This window comes from Haplochromis burtoni, unplaced genomic scaffold (assembly GCF_018398535.1).
Source record: "Haplochromis burtoni strain Fernald_Lab_line unplaced genomic scaffold, NCSU_Asbu1 Contig_238, whole genome shotgun sequence".
Taxonomy (NCBI): domain Eukaryota; kingdom Metazoa; phylum Chordata; class Actinopteri; order Cichliformes; family Cichlidae; genus Haplochromis; species Haplochromis burtoni.
The window spans coordinates 740,020-757,118 of NW_024582599.1; the positions used below are offsets into that span (position 1 = coordinate 740,020).

Consider the following 17,099-nt stretch of genomic DNA (forward strand, 5'->3'; position numbering starts at 1 on the left):
AAATTTCCATTGTTTTCTTACATGCCTGCCCATCTGTCTACCTGTGTGTCTGTTTGTAGGTATGCAGGGTGCTGAGCATAGACTCGAGGAGCAGAACAAACAGAACACACACACACACACACACTCAACACAGCAGGACAGAATTACACACACACACACACACACACACACACACACACACACACACACACACACACACACACACACACACACTGTTGTTGTTTTGGAAAGGTCAGTCTGACTGTGAGGTTGGACGGTGGATGGTAGCCGACAGGTGTCACACAGCACCAGGTAACACACTTGTTTTGTTTGCACTCTGTCACGTCTTGACAGAATCGCCTCACAGAAACGGCGATGGAGATGGACGCACATGTATAAAAACCACGCACAAACGCAGAGAAGCTGACACACAGAGATACACAGAGCACAGAAATGTTTGGCTGCTCGTCTGCTGCTGTGTTTGCTTTAACTACAAAAGGCCATTAAAAATAAATCATTAAAAGGACTTCAAAAGGTCTGTCATCCACATTTAGGTTAATGAGAGCACAAAGATTTGGCATTTTGTTGTTGGGATCAGGGATTTTAATATTTAAATATAAACAACTCTGGATTATTCTAGCATTATGTCAAATATGTAAAAACCCTTAGCACTGAGTCAAAAGATGAAATATTCCTAAAAATTACATTAAACACTAACTTTAGCATGTTGTCAGCACCTCTTAATGTCAAAACATTTTTCAGAGCTTTAATATGTCAAAATGTGCTTCCTTCCTGCCCGGTTAAAACACTTTTCTCCATTTCTACCTCATCTACAAGTACAGCAATTAGTAAAACATCAAAACCTGCTTAATCTATTTTTTAAGCGCGCTGTCCTCTGCATTAAATAAAATCTGTTTCCTTTTGTACTGTCAGCACTGCACACGGCTGTAATGATTTATGAGATTTCACTGACTCTGATCAAAGGACAGATAGAGCGTATCAATAAGTTTCTTTTCCAAAACGTGTATAAGATCATGTGATGTGGCGCAACGGTAAACACAGCTTTTTACTGAGGCAATAAACTCATGCTGCATAAGGAGAGCAAACTTGACTCTATGTGGAATTATTTATCACAAAAGAGAGAAAATTGGAAAACTGTTTTTATCTGGATAAATAGATAAAGCCTATCTTCAGTGAATTTTGGATATCCTAAACCAGGGGTGTCCAACTCCAGGCCTCAAAGGCCGGTGTCCTGCAGGGTTTTAGATGTGTCCTTCATCCATCACAGCTGATTTAAATGGCTAAACTACCTCCTCATCATGTCTTGACGTTCTCCAGAGGCCTGGTAATGAACTAATCATTTGATTCAGGTGTGTTGACCCAGGGTGAGATCTAAAACCTGCAGGACACCGGCCCTCGAGGCCTGGAGTTCCCCACCCCTGTCCTAAACTAAAAAAACAAACCCAATGTTATGCTGCTTAAGCAAAGAAGAGAGGTGCAGTAGCTCAATAGATCCAGGAGGATGTGGCTGCTTCTTTTTGTTTGTGTTGCGTTATCGTCAAGCAGCAACGTCCAAGACTGACAACATGAAAGTGAGCTGTAGTTCCTTCAGCCAGTGGCTACAAAAGCAGGGCTTTCTCCATTGGCTGCCACATAAAAACGGCCACGTTTACAGTACAACTAAACATTCACAGCCTGGTAAAAAAAATAAAGAAGAAGAAGAAGAAAAAAAAACCTCGTAAACCAACCCTCACAGCAAACTATTTTAAGTGTGATAAGTAGGAATCTACAGTAGTGGAATATTTATTAATTCTTTTTTTAGGCTGAAAATCTGTAAAGAGTGTGTTGTGTTGTTAGCCTCAGTCCCTCAGTGCCACAGAAGAAAAAACAGAAAACAAATAAATAAATGAACAACATATTGTTTCCTTTTAACTTAGACCAACTTTCACAACCAGAGATTCCAGCATGAATATTTCATGTTTCCCATCTTTTAAGCTAAGATTGCACAGCATGAATAGGGCTCAAAAAGGAAGAACAACTTGAATGCTGACTGAGAGAAGCAACTGCAGTCTGTTAAGAGATTGGAGCAAAGGCTAAATACATCAACATATGCATACATGAATGAATGAATAGCAACCTGACAAAGAAAATATGAAATGAAGGATGGCAGCAGAGAAGTCTGGGCTCGAAACTTGAGATTCTCATACTTAGAGACGGCACATTTTACATACTTCCCAGCAGCAGTGTTTTCTGTGAGAATTTATAATTATGTTGTAAATGTATTCATGGTATTTCCACAACGCTGTGCATGCTTCCCGTATCTGTTCCCTGGGCTCTCACTGCCTGCATATGTGAAGTGTATGTTCACATGCGTGTTTGATTAATGAGTGCCCTTGAATAAGAGGAAGGCCTTCAGGGATGTGTGGAGAATAATTAGAAACTTGAAAGATTACATTTACGCTGGCTAAATGAACACAGGGATGGATTTGTAATTCATAAATTAAGTATCTGGAACGGTCACAGTAAACACGACTCTATACGTGCCGTAAGACGACCTACGCTGCACAGAATCGGCATTTTGGAGTTTGATTTAAAGCCAACGCAGCACGCATATCAATCAATTTTCAGCCTGTTTCCTTCACCAGCGCCGAATGTCAATGTCAGCTTTGAACTCAACAGTGAGAAGAGTTTTCAAAAATGCTCCCTGCTCAAGACCGCACCATGTAACAGCAAAAAGAAAGACTTGGACACTAAGAGAGCAAGAAGAGGGAAAGGTGGAGAGGAACAAAGAGAAAAGAAGTGAATGGAAGAGACGACAGACAAGTAAAAGAAGAGGAAGAAGAGGAGATAAAAATAGTGGTCTGTGCAGTGAGCTGTCAGCTTTGGAAGTGTGGTGAATTCAGCTGGATGCTTCAGTCCAGGTGCTGTTTCTGGCCCTGAGCAAACAGCATGCACCTCCCTCTCTCTCCGCTTGTGTGTGTTTGTGCTGACTGAGAGGAAAAGTTCTCAGTTAAACAACAATGAGGAAACCCAGAGGGGAAGCCTTTCTGCTGATGGATTAACACAATAGACACACTCACATTATGCCAAACACACACTGGATGCAAGTGAACAGGTGCAGACAGCAACACGAAGCATGCACGCACACACAGACGCTCCTTGGATGGGACTGAGGTCAGGGATCTGTCAAGTTCCACCACAACAAAGCGGCGCTGTGTGCACAGGGACACTGGCACGCTGAAAACCTTGACACAAAAATAAAAGACCTGTCTAAGACATCACTGCACGGTGTCCTAAAAGGATCTAGTCCTAACCAGGAACCAGTGAAGTAAGTCAAAAGTACACTGAAGACAGTGTTGGGAAGGTTACTTTTAAAATGTATTCCACTACAGATTACAGATTACATGCCCCAAAATGTATTCTGTAACGTATTCCATTACGTTACTCAATGAGAGTAACGTATTCTGAATACTTTGGATTACTTAATATATTATCATGCTGTTTACAACTACGTGAATGTACTATTGCTGTGATCTATTACTGTTACTGAAGGTCCGCGGCTCCGAACTGTAGTAAAGGGACCTCTGACTGATACGTCGGGTTCGTGTCGGCTCGTAGCCGAAAACTAGCTTTACTTTGTTGTCTGGGTCAACTTTGAGACAGAGAGAGGCGTTGAAAGGCTGCTCCAACGGAATTTATTGTTTCGGAGGAAAACACGAACACGGTGTACAGTCGAGTCTTAACAGCTTACTTACAGCTGGGCTCATCAGGCACTCTTCTTGGCTGCAGTGGTTATTATTATATTTACATGCTTCCAGCTCCCGTTTTTGCTCGATGACAGCTCGTACTTTTCCTTTTTCTCCCTCCTCGCGCTCACAGACACATAACGGGTATGGCCGTTCATTCTCCCTGCAGCACGGACTACACTGCCCATGAGGCTACATTCTTTAGTGTTATGCCTGTAGCATTCTGCCTGTTAGCTTAGCACAACAACAACAACAACATAAAGGCGCTCTCTCACCCAGGAAACACACAGTCGCAGAGACCATGGCAACCGTAAGACTGCCACCTGGAACAACAGAACATGTCAAACAAAAGCCAAACAGTCCCGACCCGCCACAATATGAAACAGGAAAGTACCGCCGTGTAATCCATTTATTTCAACAAAGTAACTGTATTCTAAATACCACCTTTTAAACGGTAACTGTAACAGAATACAGTTACTCATATTTTGTATTTTAAATACGTAACGGCGGTACATGTATTCCAGAATATTAACAGCACTCAACAATCTTATCTGACAAGCACACTTGGCAGTATTTGTCCTGCTGTCAGGAACCAGCAGGATCATTACAGGGATTACTAGAATTAGCACTGATGTGATTTTTTTTTTTCAATCACCACTATAAAGTGCACGGTGAAAACACCCATTCACCAGCCTGTTAGCAGCTGTGTGTGTGTGTGTGTGGGGGGCACTGCATCAAGAACAACAAAGATGATGAAGAGCAGAGACCTCTACTTCAAAGCTGCACCTTCACCGTGAGTGGGCTCTATATGCAGCAAGAAAAAAACCAGGTGAGGTGATAATCAAGTGCTGCTCGAGCCTGTCAGGTGATTTTCCACATGACAAAATATTATGTGCCAAAAAATTTGAAGAACAAGTCGAAATGGAGTCTGTGTTTGCTGCACATCGGCATTACATTAGACCTCTAATGATAACAGGCAACACGGTACAGACCGGCTCCACACAGAGCTGGATGTTTAATTTGAGATCAGGCAAGAGGCAGGATACGCCCTGCACAGGTCGCCAGTCTGCTGCAGGGCTAACACATAGGCTGTATCCCAATTCAGGCTCTGCAGCCTTAAAGGCCGCTTTTTAAGGCCAATTACGTCACAGCGACGTGACGAAGGCTGTCCCAATTCAAAGGCTGCTCGAAATGCGGCCCTCAAATGCGTCCTTCATTTCCCTGAATTTTAAGGATGTGGCGGTGTAGACTTCGTGGCCCAACATATCCCAGAATGCATAGCGCGGCGGTGGTTGTGGATAATTTTGCCGGAAAAAAAAACAGCGGAAGAGGGGCGCCCGAAGAGTAAAGTTTTAAAAGTAAGTACTGAATATTACTTATTTATGTGCGAATGTTTAATAACGAAGAACATTAAAACATTCCTGTTGGCCACATGTCGGCAAAGTTATGTGACATTAGTGATGTTTGTACTAACTTGGTTTTAAAGCCTTTACTTCAAAATATACGACCGTCCCATTTCACAAGCCTCTCACTTCTGGCCTCAGCGGTCTTTGAGTACGCCGCCCTTGTGGACCGTTAAGGCTGCGTACTTTAAGGCTGCAGACCCTGAATTGGGATACAGCCATAGAGACAGTGTTAGGCCTGTCTCACAACTATGGGCAATTTAGAGTTACCAATTAACCCATCCCCACTAGCGTCATGCCTTTGGACTGTGGGAGGAAGCCGGAGTACCCGACGAGAACCCACTCAGAGAGAGCAACAGTGCCACCTTGCTGCCCCTACATTCTCCCTCTCAGAAAGTGGACTTTCCTCAGTCTTGCAGGCTTTGATGCTTTCTGGCCTCTCTGGGCTTGTGTGGAGGCAGGATCTTCAGAGCTTGTCGCCTCAAACCTCAGTGGCATACACTTTGATGATTCTGACGCTGGAGAATTTTCCTGTCGGTGTCTAACGCCTTCTCCTGTCTCAGACTGGGGCAGGTTGCAGGCAAGTTTTTAACTCTTGACTCTGGCTTTTCTTTTTCTCCCAAATCATTACTGCGTGCGCCGTGCCGGGAACTCCGACTCTTACAATGACATGAAAAGAATTTATGCAAAAAAGGAAGCGATCATGTGTCAGCCTCAACAGACTTCTTAGATAAAGAGGTGTCCATTCATAAAAGATGCAGCGTCGCAATGTGCAACTACACCTGAAGCTAAGAGAGGGAGAGCAGAGATGTTTCTCTCCAGAGAGACAAGCGACTTTGTCACTGCTCACTTATGTAACATAAACAAGGTTTGCAGGAAATGAATGAGCAGGAAATGCTATAAAAACAAGAAAAAAAAGAAAAGAAGAGAGATGGAGCTGAAAAAAGGAGAGAAGAAAAAAAACTATGAGCAAACTCCATTGTGTGTTTACAGGGTTGTTGTGACGTTCTTATTGTGCCACTTTGGGCAGGAGGACGAGCCATTCAGCCAGAAGAACTGAAATCTCAGTGACAAACACAGCTGCTCTGCTGAAGTGTCCTTCAGCAAGACACAGCATAACTCAGGGCTCAGTTGTTACAGGTAGGGCCTCCTTTCAGAGAGAATTTGCAGCTTATACCCAAGAACACACAGCAAATGAGGTGCAAACAAGCTTAGCAAAGATCTTCTACCAACACCGCCATCCAGAATCCCCTAAGTCTTAAATGGATTCCTCTCTGAGGCTGTGGGACTGAAAAAATCGTATTGGCTTCATGAATTTGGTGAAGACAAACAGTCTACAACACACACTCGTTTTAAACAATCAGCTAACAAGCTCTTCTACCGACGGTGTGAGAACATTGATGCGTTATTGCGCTCTTTACACACCAACAGATCTGCAGGAAAAACAGGAACATGCAATTTATCAAAGCCTACTTTTTACATGCCAAATTGGATTTCTGTCTTGTGGGAGTCAGATGATAACTTGAACAGGTGAAGGAGCTTTGAGAGCATCTAAACTTTTTGTTCTTTCAACATCACTGTCTGGCAGCTTTCCCTCAATCCTCGCACTTATTCCAAAGCACGCCTCTCTGATTTATTTGTTCTGGGGGCATAGGGAGTGCTCTTTCCTCTGCACACCTTTGCTGAATTGAGGGATGAATCCCCACAGGCTGTAGCCTTTATGTTCAGCAGCTTAACTCTGACCGAGCTGTGGGAAAGAAGAGATAACACTGAATTTCCCTACAGGGAGTAATGCAGGATCAGAGAAGACCAAAAACAAGAATCCCTCTTGAAAAATCACAAGAAACAAATTGAAACTTTGGCAGATTAAGAGGAGTTTAAAACAACTTGTTGGCAAAATGTGTGAATGAATATCAGGAGGATTTCATTTTGCCTCCATCTGAAGAGAAAATGCAGCTCGTGTCCTTTAAAGACAAACTAACAATAAAAATATGTTCTGGTGTCGTGACAAACACTGAAGAGTATAACTACGCTTCTCCGCATTAACACGGCAAATCTCCATTAGCGAGTTATCGCGGATCGCCCTGTGTGGGGCTGCACGGCGTCAACGTGTTAGCTCGTTAATTAATACGCTGACAGCACTAACACACATATATATATATATATATATATATATACAGTATATACAGTATATATATAGTCAGATGTACTTTGTTGTAAGATATTCAGCACCACAACTGTGTTAAGAATGTGTTTGGTAATGTAGGGCGACAATAATCACTGCTGCTCCATATCTTCATTTACATCTCTGCAGACGACCGTTTTTAACAGATGAATGTGCTGTGGAGGCAGAGACGACTGTGAGCAACGCAGGAAACACATCTTGATAATAAAAAGCTTGATTGTTCTATTGTTCAACCAAGAGTTGTGAAATCCAAACCTAGAGAATACAATACAAGCTCTAATAACAGTCTTCACAAATTTATCGCCTCCATTTCGTTTATTAAATCCTCCTTTATTTTCCTACCGCTTCTCTCCTGCTCGCTCCTCAATTCATTCATTTATTCCTCCCCTGTGGTTTCTGTTCTAAGCCAGTGGAGATGATGGTTTTAAGTCTCCGAGTGCTGGTCCCCATTAGCAGCAAACTAAAATCTGCCTCTCTGACTGAGATGCTTTTGTTCAGCATGCCTGCTCATCACTATTGTTCGACGCCGGGGCTCCTATTTGCAACCAAAAACCTCTAATGTTTAATAGCAAAGAGGCATCTTTAATGTGGCTACATGATATGGGAAAGAAAAGATCTGAATGGATTCCAAACGATGAGAAGCGAGCACAAAGTACAAATGAATACAAAGCGTACAAATGACACACAGAGAGACGAGACAGTGGGATTCACAGTTTCCTGGAGAAAACCTGTTATTGCTCCAAATCTCTGCAACTGAAAAGACAAAATGTGAAAATCAGCTCCAATCAAAATGGTTTCGAAGAAAAGATACTGAAACTTTTACAAGCGGATGTTCAAAAATGTGTTGTTTAAGATATATCAGTCTTTACTGTTTATGTATAATAATGGCATTAAAAGCTACATACAGTCAAAGTCATCACTCTGTTCTGTATCTCACCGCAGCTACAGCTGCCCACCGTGTGGAAAGAATCCCAATTTGCAGTTTTAAAATTAGATCATGCTTTAACGCTGCTCATGCCAGCTGATGAATGATCTTCATCTTCATTAGTCTTCATTCTAATAAGCTCTACTTCCTAAACACATTAAGCTACTATTAGCCAAACTGTAAACACTTGCCGTGTGATTAACTCAAACTAGCACGCAAAAGTTTGCATGTCCACAAAAGCAAAGTCAAGTTTAACACAACAATGGTGGAAAGAGTGGTCTTTGAATTTTTGAAGCCTGCAGGAAATTTAAATGATGTCTAAGCCGTTGTGAAAGATCTTTGTCACAAAGGGAAGCTGCTCTGGGATGCAGCTGAAAAACCCATTCAGTCAGCAATGAGGGGTTGGTTTTGTGCTTTGAATTGAGCAATTGGCAGTCAAATTGTCATTTGTGGATATTGACTGAATGCGTCGCTCCTCTCTGGGGAAAGAGACTCACTCATTTTGCATCTAAATTTGTTTACCAACTAAAAAGCAATCACATCATTAAAAAATGAATCCTGTGATACATTATATATGATGAAAGGCGGTGAAACACAATCCTTCCTAGAAGCTGAGGATTGTTTCCCTCAGCACTTACAAGCAAAAACACGAACAGGTGACAAATTAATGGAAATGAAAACACAAGCTATGTCGGTGCTTGGTGGTTTGACAGACGCTCGAAACCTCCCAGGTATTCAGATATCCGATGACGTTGCGTGATAATCTTCACCGTCATCAGAGCATTCAGTGGGGCCTCATGTCCTATCATCCCGGGAGAAACCATTCCACTCAGGACAGAATAATTGGTGTATATAATAATTTGACTTGCAATGACCGTTCTGTCTCAGTGGCCAAGAGAACCCAAACCATGGCAGCAAAATGCTCTCACTGAATAACACAACCACCAGATCCCCTCACTGTTGGTGTCAAGGGTTCAATCTTTCACCCACGTGGACTAGAGACGTTCCTTTTTCACAGGGTCCAATATTGTCCACAGAGCTATTGCGTTCAACAGCAATCTCAAACTGCCAGTCGCGTTGCTCAGTAACTAAACCAGACTTTAAATACAACAGCAATGATTGGCTCTTTGTGCTGTGCACATACAAAGTCAGGTTAGTCCTCCCTTGCAGGTTTGCATTCACTCACGCCTGCATTGCCTGCATTGCCTGTTTACAACGTTCTGTTACAAATGCAGACGAGAACATTGCTTCAAAGTTTGTACTAGCTAATAATAATCCAACAACCTATGAGGCGAGAAGCCTTTACACTCCCTTCCCTTCTCAAACTCAAAATCCCATAACTGCTATTAGCTTCTGGTAGACTCATCCAAACACCATTAGCAGCCATCCACTATAAGTTTTCATTGCCTATAAAGCCATTGTTACTGCTGAGAAGCTGCAGTGCTGGTCTGCTCTGCTTTATAGCTGCTGCTGCAGATGCTTACACTGCCCTTACCTCTGCTTTAAGAGGCAGCACACGTCCTTGAAACGCTTGTTTTGTGCTGGCAAACAGATGTGTCCTTGGTCAGCATGAGCCTAATATACAATATAAGGGTACACAACACAGGACACAGACAGGATACCTTCACACTGATATTCATGGTGCTATTATACCTAACCTTGTACAATGTAAGATGCTCCACAAAGAACTCCAGTAAAACAGACACCACATTGTAGTTAGTCCTCAGTTTTGGTGTTATAATTTACCCACACATGTCTTGAGTTTCATGCAGTCTCTCTTCTTTCTTTCTCTGCTTTCTGCTGTTTCTTGCAATCAGCAGTAGAGCTGAATTTATTATTAAAGGGGTTAAAGGCAGGATAGAGCATGCAGGACAGAGAACAGCCAGCCACTGCAAGCAATTAACTGAGCTATTCTCACAGGCACACAATCTGATATTACATGAACTTCATGCTCAGTAGCTGGCAGGTTAAAAACAATTTGATGTCCAATTGTGCTGAAACGTGCACTCTCAAATGATGCTCAGTGAGGTCATTTATGTGAAAGATCAGGCTGCTGCACAGGTGTGAAAATGCTGCACATTATTATTATGTGGTGCCTACTCGAACTGAACTGGAACAGAGCACTGTGCTAATGCTCTGTTTATATCACAGGCAAAATGTGAAATGCAAGGTTTGCAGATCTAGAGATGAATACAAACTCATGGCTTTAATGCTGTCATTTTACTTTCCACTCAAAAGACCACTCACCCCAAATCCAAAGCACAAATGTCGCACACAGTTTACACTCTGAGTGCAACAGCAGGGCGCAGTCTGTACTCAGGGAGTGTAAACTGTAGTTGGGCTGAAGTTGGTTTGATTGGTTTGACACCAGATTCTTACAGGCCCAAAAGATTTTTCCATTCATGGCATAAAATCCTTTTTTTTTCCTCTTTTTTTTTGTTTGCAGACTTTAAATCATGAACTGAATGGAAGTTTATGGGGAACTTCCTTTGTACCTTTAGGGTGTGCTTTAAGGTGGGCCTGCCTCATTATGAGGATGTAGGGTTTCCCTCGGGTCTCACTTATGTCCGAACCTCACTCATTGGTGAAAACACCAAGACTGCACCATTGAAGTAGCTCAACATGAGGCACCACGATGGAACTAAAGTAAAGGTTGGTATCGTCATAGTGGCTTTTATCTGCTGACAGGTAAAAAGCTCAATCAGCACTTCCCGTGCTAACAAACCCAACAACCTGTCTGTAACCGCTAACACGTTGTACCTGTTGTATGACCAGTTTCATGTTTTATACAACTTCAAACACTCATCGTGTCACTTTATATGTCTCAGTTTCTATCAAGATACAAAACTCTCCCCTAAACCCCCCCCTCTTTGACATGCTTTCCCTAGCTACTTACCCTAACCATCAGCTAAACCTAACCATAACCCAACTGTAACACTGACAATGAAAACACATTTTGAGAAAAATGCCATCAAACTTGTGGGGGCGGCTGTTTTGTCCCCATAAGCGACTGTTGGCCCCCACAAGTATAGTGGCATGCCAATTTTCTGTCCACACAAAGATGTCTAAACATGTACACGCACACACGCGTACAAAAAACAGCATCATGCTCATCACACATTCTTCGTGTGCTCTGTCAATATAACTGCAAACACAAACACACAGACATTAGCAACACGCATGTAGCTATCACTTCTGTGTTTGTGTGTGTCTGTGTGTCTGTGTGTGTGTGTGTGTGTCAGACAGCAACAAAACTGACAGATGTGCAACAAAGTACAGCAGTAACCTTCTAACCTGTGGTGGCTTCAGAATGACAGAGGCATTATGAGTGTGTGGGTGGTGTGTGTGCTGTGTTTGTCCGTGTGTTAGCCTTGTTAAAGATCCATTTCAATTCTGGAAGATTCAATATTTATCAAATAGAGACGCAGGTGTCTGCCTGCGGGATCTGAAATTACCACAGAGGATGAACGAGAAATGGAAAGAGAGGGAGGAAGAGAGAGAGGGGAGCTTCTGTAGCTTCTCCCCAGACCTCTGATCATTCCTATGCTTAAGTGGGTTTCAAGTGGTACATTTAGAAAAAACTCAGTAAGAGCAGTCATACTCTGGACCCCTGGTGGAAGAAACCATCAGTTACTCTGCAAAAGCGATCCTACCTGCTTCAGAGGGTTTCAGTATCTCTTCAACAATGTCAGCCTCTCACGACGAAGTACGGTAGCGATGTGATGACTCGATCAGGAACAGCCTGAAAAAAAAGAAGATTTTCATTGATTAAAAATCTTTTTTTGGTTAATTAAAATGAGAATTCAATGTCATGTAAAACCTTATCTGCCAAGTCTCAATGCAGGCTCAATCATCCAGGCAAGGAAGTTCCAAAAAGTTGATTCTTTTCACCTGGATATAGATATTTTGCGCATCCAGGTAATAATAATAATACCAATACTAATACTACTACTAATAATAATAATAAACAGTACAGTGTGGTGAAAGTGGTGAAAATGCTACGTCCAGATGAACAGAATCAACTTTTCAGGACTTATCTGCCAAGTTTTCAGGTTCTTGGCATCGATACACAAAACCAACTGCAGTTACAAACAAGCTGCTTTTAAGCAAACACCTTTTGAGAAGCTGGGAAAAAAGAACTTTTTCACAATAATATAGTTTCAGAAGATTTTTGACAAATATACTGAGGCTGGACATTTTATACCTCAAGAATAAACTCACTTATTAAAAGTAGCTACTACCTGTCTGCTCGGCCTCACCTCCATTAATCTGTGTCACTAATTATCATCATTATCAATTATCACTAAAGTCATAATTTAGCACTCACATCTTACACAAATATATTCCATTCTGGATCCAGTAAAATCGAAACAAAAAAACTGAAAAAGAGAATGAAACAACAGCACAAAAGATTAGGTAGAGTTGAAAAACAATGTATGATAATAATAATAATCTATTCATTCTCTTCCGCTTATCCTTTTTCAGGGATGCAAGGGGCTGGAGCCAATCCCAGCTGTCTTAGAGAGGCAGGGTACACCCTGGACAGGTCGCCAGTCTGTAGCAGGACACACAGACAATCATTCACACTCACATTCACACCTATGGGCAACTAACCTATCCCCACTAACTGCATGTCTTTGGACTGTGGGAGGAAGCCACAGTACCCAGAGAGAGCATGCAAACTCAAAGATCCTGGAACGGTGGAATTGAACTTAGGACCTTCTTGCTGTGAGACAACAGTGCTAACCACCATGCCCAATAATAACAACATTAATAATAATAATAACTTTATTTATATAGCACTTTTCAAAACACAGAGCTACAAAGTGCTTCACAGTTCAAATAACACTAACCTATAAAATCGAGTTTTCAGCATTCATAAAACAAACAACGTGAGCCGACCTGACTGTCTGAGGAAGGCTGTTCCACAAAAGCCTCAAAAGCACGATCACTCCTGGTCTTAAAATCAGAGCATCAAAGCAAAATGATGTCAAAGTAGCTATAAAGTTAACATGGAGGTGATTTTAGAGCCCTTCATGGCTGTTGCCATAGTGGCCACACCATGTTACTACAATTTGATTCCATGACCCAAAAATAACTTTTCTCTTAATTTGGTTGATCGTGGCTCAAGAGTTGGCAGTTCATCTTGTAACCGGAAGGTTGCTGGTTCTAGTCCCGGCTCGGACAGTCTCAGTCGTTGTGTCCTTGGGCAAGACACTTCACCTGCCGCCTACTGCTGTTGGCCAGAGGGGCCGATGGCGCGATATGGCAGCCTCGCTTCTGTCAGTCTGCCCCAGGGCAGCTGTGGCTGCAACTGTAGCTGCCTCCACCAGTGTGTGAATGTGAGAGTGAATGAATAGTGGTATTGTAAAGCGCTTTGAGGGGCCGCTATATAAATGCAATCCATTATTATTATTATTACTAATGTGAAAAAGGACTCTGTTTATCACTCGAGTATATTCCATCTGGTCTGCTGACATTTGGAAAGTATAGATGAGCTGTATGATTTTGCAGAGAGCCAGCAGAAAGTCAGCTAGCTTGGCGGGAAGAAATCTGATCTGAGCATGTTCTCTATGGGCTTCACTTAGAAAAAGCAACACTGTAGAAGCCCGTGTTACGTCATGGTACCAAATGGAGGAAGACTGGAAAGGTTTTTTTTGGCGTCTGCATCATTGAGCAGCTGTCATTTGAATGCATGAGGCTTTTGGCTGTTTGTGAAGATAAAAAACAAACTCCGCAGCGCAGTATGGTGCTTCTGCATATTCTACCTTTTACAAGTTGAAAATTCACGTCGACTTGTTCCCTGCTCGCAATAAAGTGCAAACATTCAATAAAGATTGTGAATCGGGGATTATGAGGTCACACATCAAACATATAGCTTTGTGTGATGTGACTGGATTAACAAGACAGAAGAAGATCTAAATGATCATGAGAGATTGAGGTCTATTCAGCAGTTAGAGATGATCCCCTTCACTTAATCTCGCTAACATCTGAATCAAACGCCACCCCTCGTCTTCAACACCCGGCAGCTGCGCGTGAATAAAAGCAAAGCGTCCTCCCTCTCGCTCTCTCCCAGAGTGCTGATATCGATGATGGCACAGCGAGGATGTCAGCGTTTCACTTTTAAATGAGCAAGTCAGGATGCTAGAGTGTCAGCTCCAAAGGAAGCCCTTTGTACTGCAGAGGCCAATATGCCTGGTTAATGAGACTGTGGCTCAGACCCGGACAGTGAGGCCTTGTGGGAAGAATGCTGCCGCTCCTCTGGTCTTATTAAGATGAGAGGAGAGATAAGTAGATGGGAGAGAGTAAGTCTGTCCAGCCCTCCTCTGTCTATAATCTGTCTGCTGACATTGTGCTACATTCAACCGTAATTACGCTTTGGGAGGAGTCGTCATCCACAGTGGGAGACGTGATACTGAGGATAATCATGCTCATAATGATAACCAGAACTTTACAAGATCTGATCTAAAGGCGGCTACAGAGATTTTCAGCAACTGTTTTGAATGCCACACTGTGCAACATCGATTTAAAGACTCAGGTTTGATATATAAAGTGTGGATTGGCATTTTGAGCAAACTCACCACTGAGTATTTGCTCTCCATGATTGTTGGTATATACTGTAGAGTATGGACTGGACCTTCTGGCTGAGAAACTGTGGGAAATTACACATGCATGTGTCTGTGAAGGTTCTCAGTCATCCAGGTCATCGTAGTCAAAGGAGCTTGCAAAGAAAAGCGTCTGGACTTCTTTAAGTTGCTTGAAGACCAGAAAAGAAGACCAGACACCAGCGAGGGAGGATAAGAAGGACAGACGCAACAACATTGTCATCCTCTATGTAGCCGGTGTATCAGAAAAACTCAGGAGAGTTTTCTCCAAGCATGACATCCCGGTGCATTTCAGACCCAGCAACATGCTCAGACAAAAACTGGTTCACCCGAAAGACAAAACGCCAAAACACAGACTTAACAATGTGGTGTTTGCTGTACAGTGCTGCGAGGAATGCCCAGACCTCTACATCGGAGAGACCAAACAGCCACTTCACAAGCGCATGGCACAACACAGAAGAGCCACCTCCACAGGACAAGACTCAGCAGTCCATCTGCATCTAAAGGTCAAAGGTCACTCTTTCGAGGATGCCAATGTTCACATTTTGGACAGAGAGGACAGATGGTTTGAAAGAGGAGTGAAAGAAGCATCTATGTCCACTGTGAGCGACCATCTTTGAACAGAGGCGGGGTTACGACACCAACTCTCTGCCATCTATAATCCAGTTTTGAGATCCCTTCCCAGACGCCTTAACGCCCACTCACATCCTGGGCCATCTGACCTCAGGAATTCGCATGATAAGGTGGGGCCAGGTTTCACAATGAACTCACCCGAAACTCTGGCTGATTGGGACCCACACCCAGTTTCACACCTTGGCTCAGGCGATTAGAGGATCATCAGGGGGTCCTTTTGTCCCTCTGTGGGGGTCACTCCCACTAGGTTTATATCTGGGACTCTCCACCATTTGACCTTAGAACTGAAGAAGCTTCTCGGATGAGAGGTGAAACGTCTTCAAGCAACTTAAAGAAGTCCAGACGCTTTTCTTTGCAGGCTCCTTTGAACACATGCATGTGGCAGGGTAAGCCCACCATAAAGCATACCTGCTTAATTTTTTCCTTTTAACTAATAATAACCATAATTTATGAAATGAATGCCATGCTGCATTTAGTAAGACTAGAAAATAGCAACTGAGAGCAGAAGAAAACATGTCAGAAATTACAGTTTTTTTCCATGGACTTCTGGAGTTGCCCCCTGGTCTTTACTTTGTCTTTACTTCTTAGATTTGGAAACTACATCCAGCTTTATTCATGCAGTCTGTGGTAAAAAGAAAGAAAATGCACAAATAGTTGCATAAACAATTTGATTTTTTGCATCCATCATTTAATGACTATTCACTTATTCAAACATCATGACCTTCTGTACGATTTAAAATGTAGATCTGCATGGTGATTCTCTAATATCTGCTGTTTCACAGCCTATGATGAGTGTGCACTTCCTTGTTTCCTCCGATGCTGCGTCCTACTTAACTTTCACGATAACACCTGGAGGACACATGCAAACAAACAATGTGCCAAAACTATTATTTGTTCTTCTTTGTTGAAAGAAGTCTTTCACTTTGCATTTTTTGCCTCCATTTATTCTATTCGGATTTTTTAAAGTATTTCACAGTTGCACCAGTGTCACATTAATTAGTCCCACTGTGAGATCATTATTCTAACTTTTGCCCTTGATCAGAACAGGAGGGACTGTAACAATGGCCAACTTCTCTCATAGTGCAGCTGGAGTGGTGACCAATGATACCACCACAGTTCTGTCACACTGGTCATCTTTCATCATGAACAATGAAAAATGGCACAGTTTACTTTCAGCTTTATACATCTTTAATACATCAGATAAAGAGAATGTTATTATTTTTTCTTCAAAAGCACTGGCTTTTGTTCAAAGTCTATAATTTATCCATAATTCACTGATTACAACAAGTCTTTAGAAATTAAACATGACACTGGCAGCTTGCTCTCACCAAATAAAAATGATCTGTAGGAGTCCAGAATTAGTGGACCAGCCAGCAGCAGCATTTTTGCTCACCTAGCTTGGTATGGGTTTGTCCTCAACATTACATTAACAGAAATTTGATTGATTTGATTTGATTTTATTGATTAGCATTCAAATTCAAATCTCAGTGAAAACAGTGAAAAAACAAACAAACAAACAAACAGTGAAAACAGAACAAAAATCTACCATAAAGAAAGAAAGCATGAGACAAGGCTAATCAAAAGGTATTGGCTGAAGCATTTGCTTATTACGCCAACCCTTTT

At 42.3% G+C, this 17,099-nt stretch overlaps 1 protein-coding gene across 5 annotated transcripts in view; it reads right to left on the reverse strand.

Moving 5' to 3' along the window:
• The window catches only part of si:cabz01090165.1 (uncharacterized protein LOC100333421 homolog), a 308,652-nt gene that overhangs the window by 104,708 nt on the left and 186,845 nt on the right, over positions 1-17,099 (reverse strand). For all 5 annotated transcript variants that reach the window (XM_042227017.1, XM_014338648.2, XM_005937960.2 and 2 more), the window contains one exon: positions 11,892-11,980. The gene's annotated coding sequence lies outside the window, so the exon portion shown is untranslated. The remainder of the gene's footprint in view (positions 1-11,891; positions 11,981-17,099) is intronic.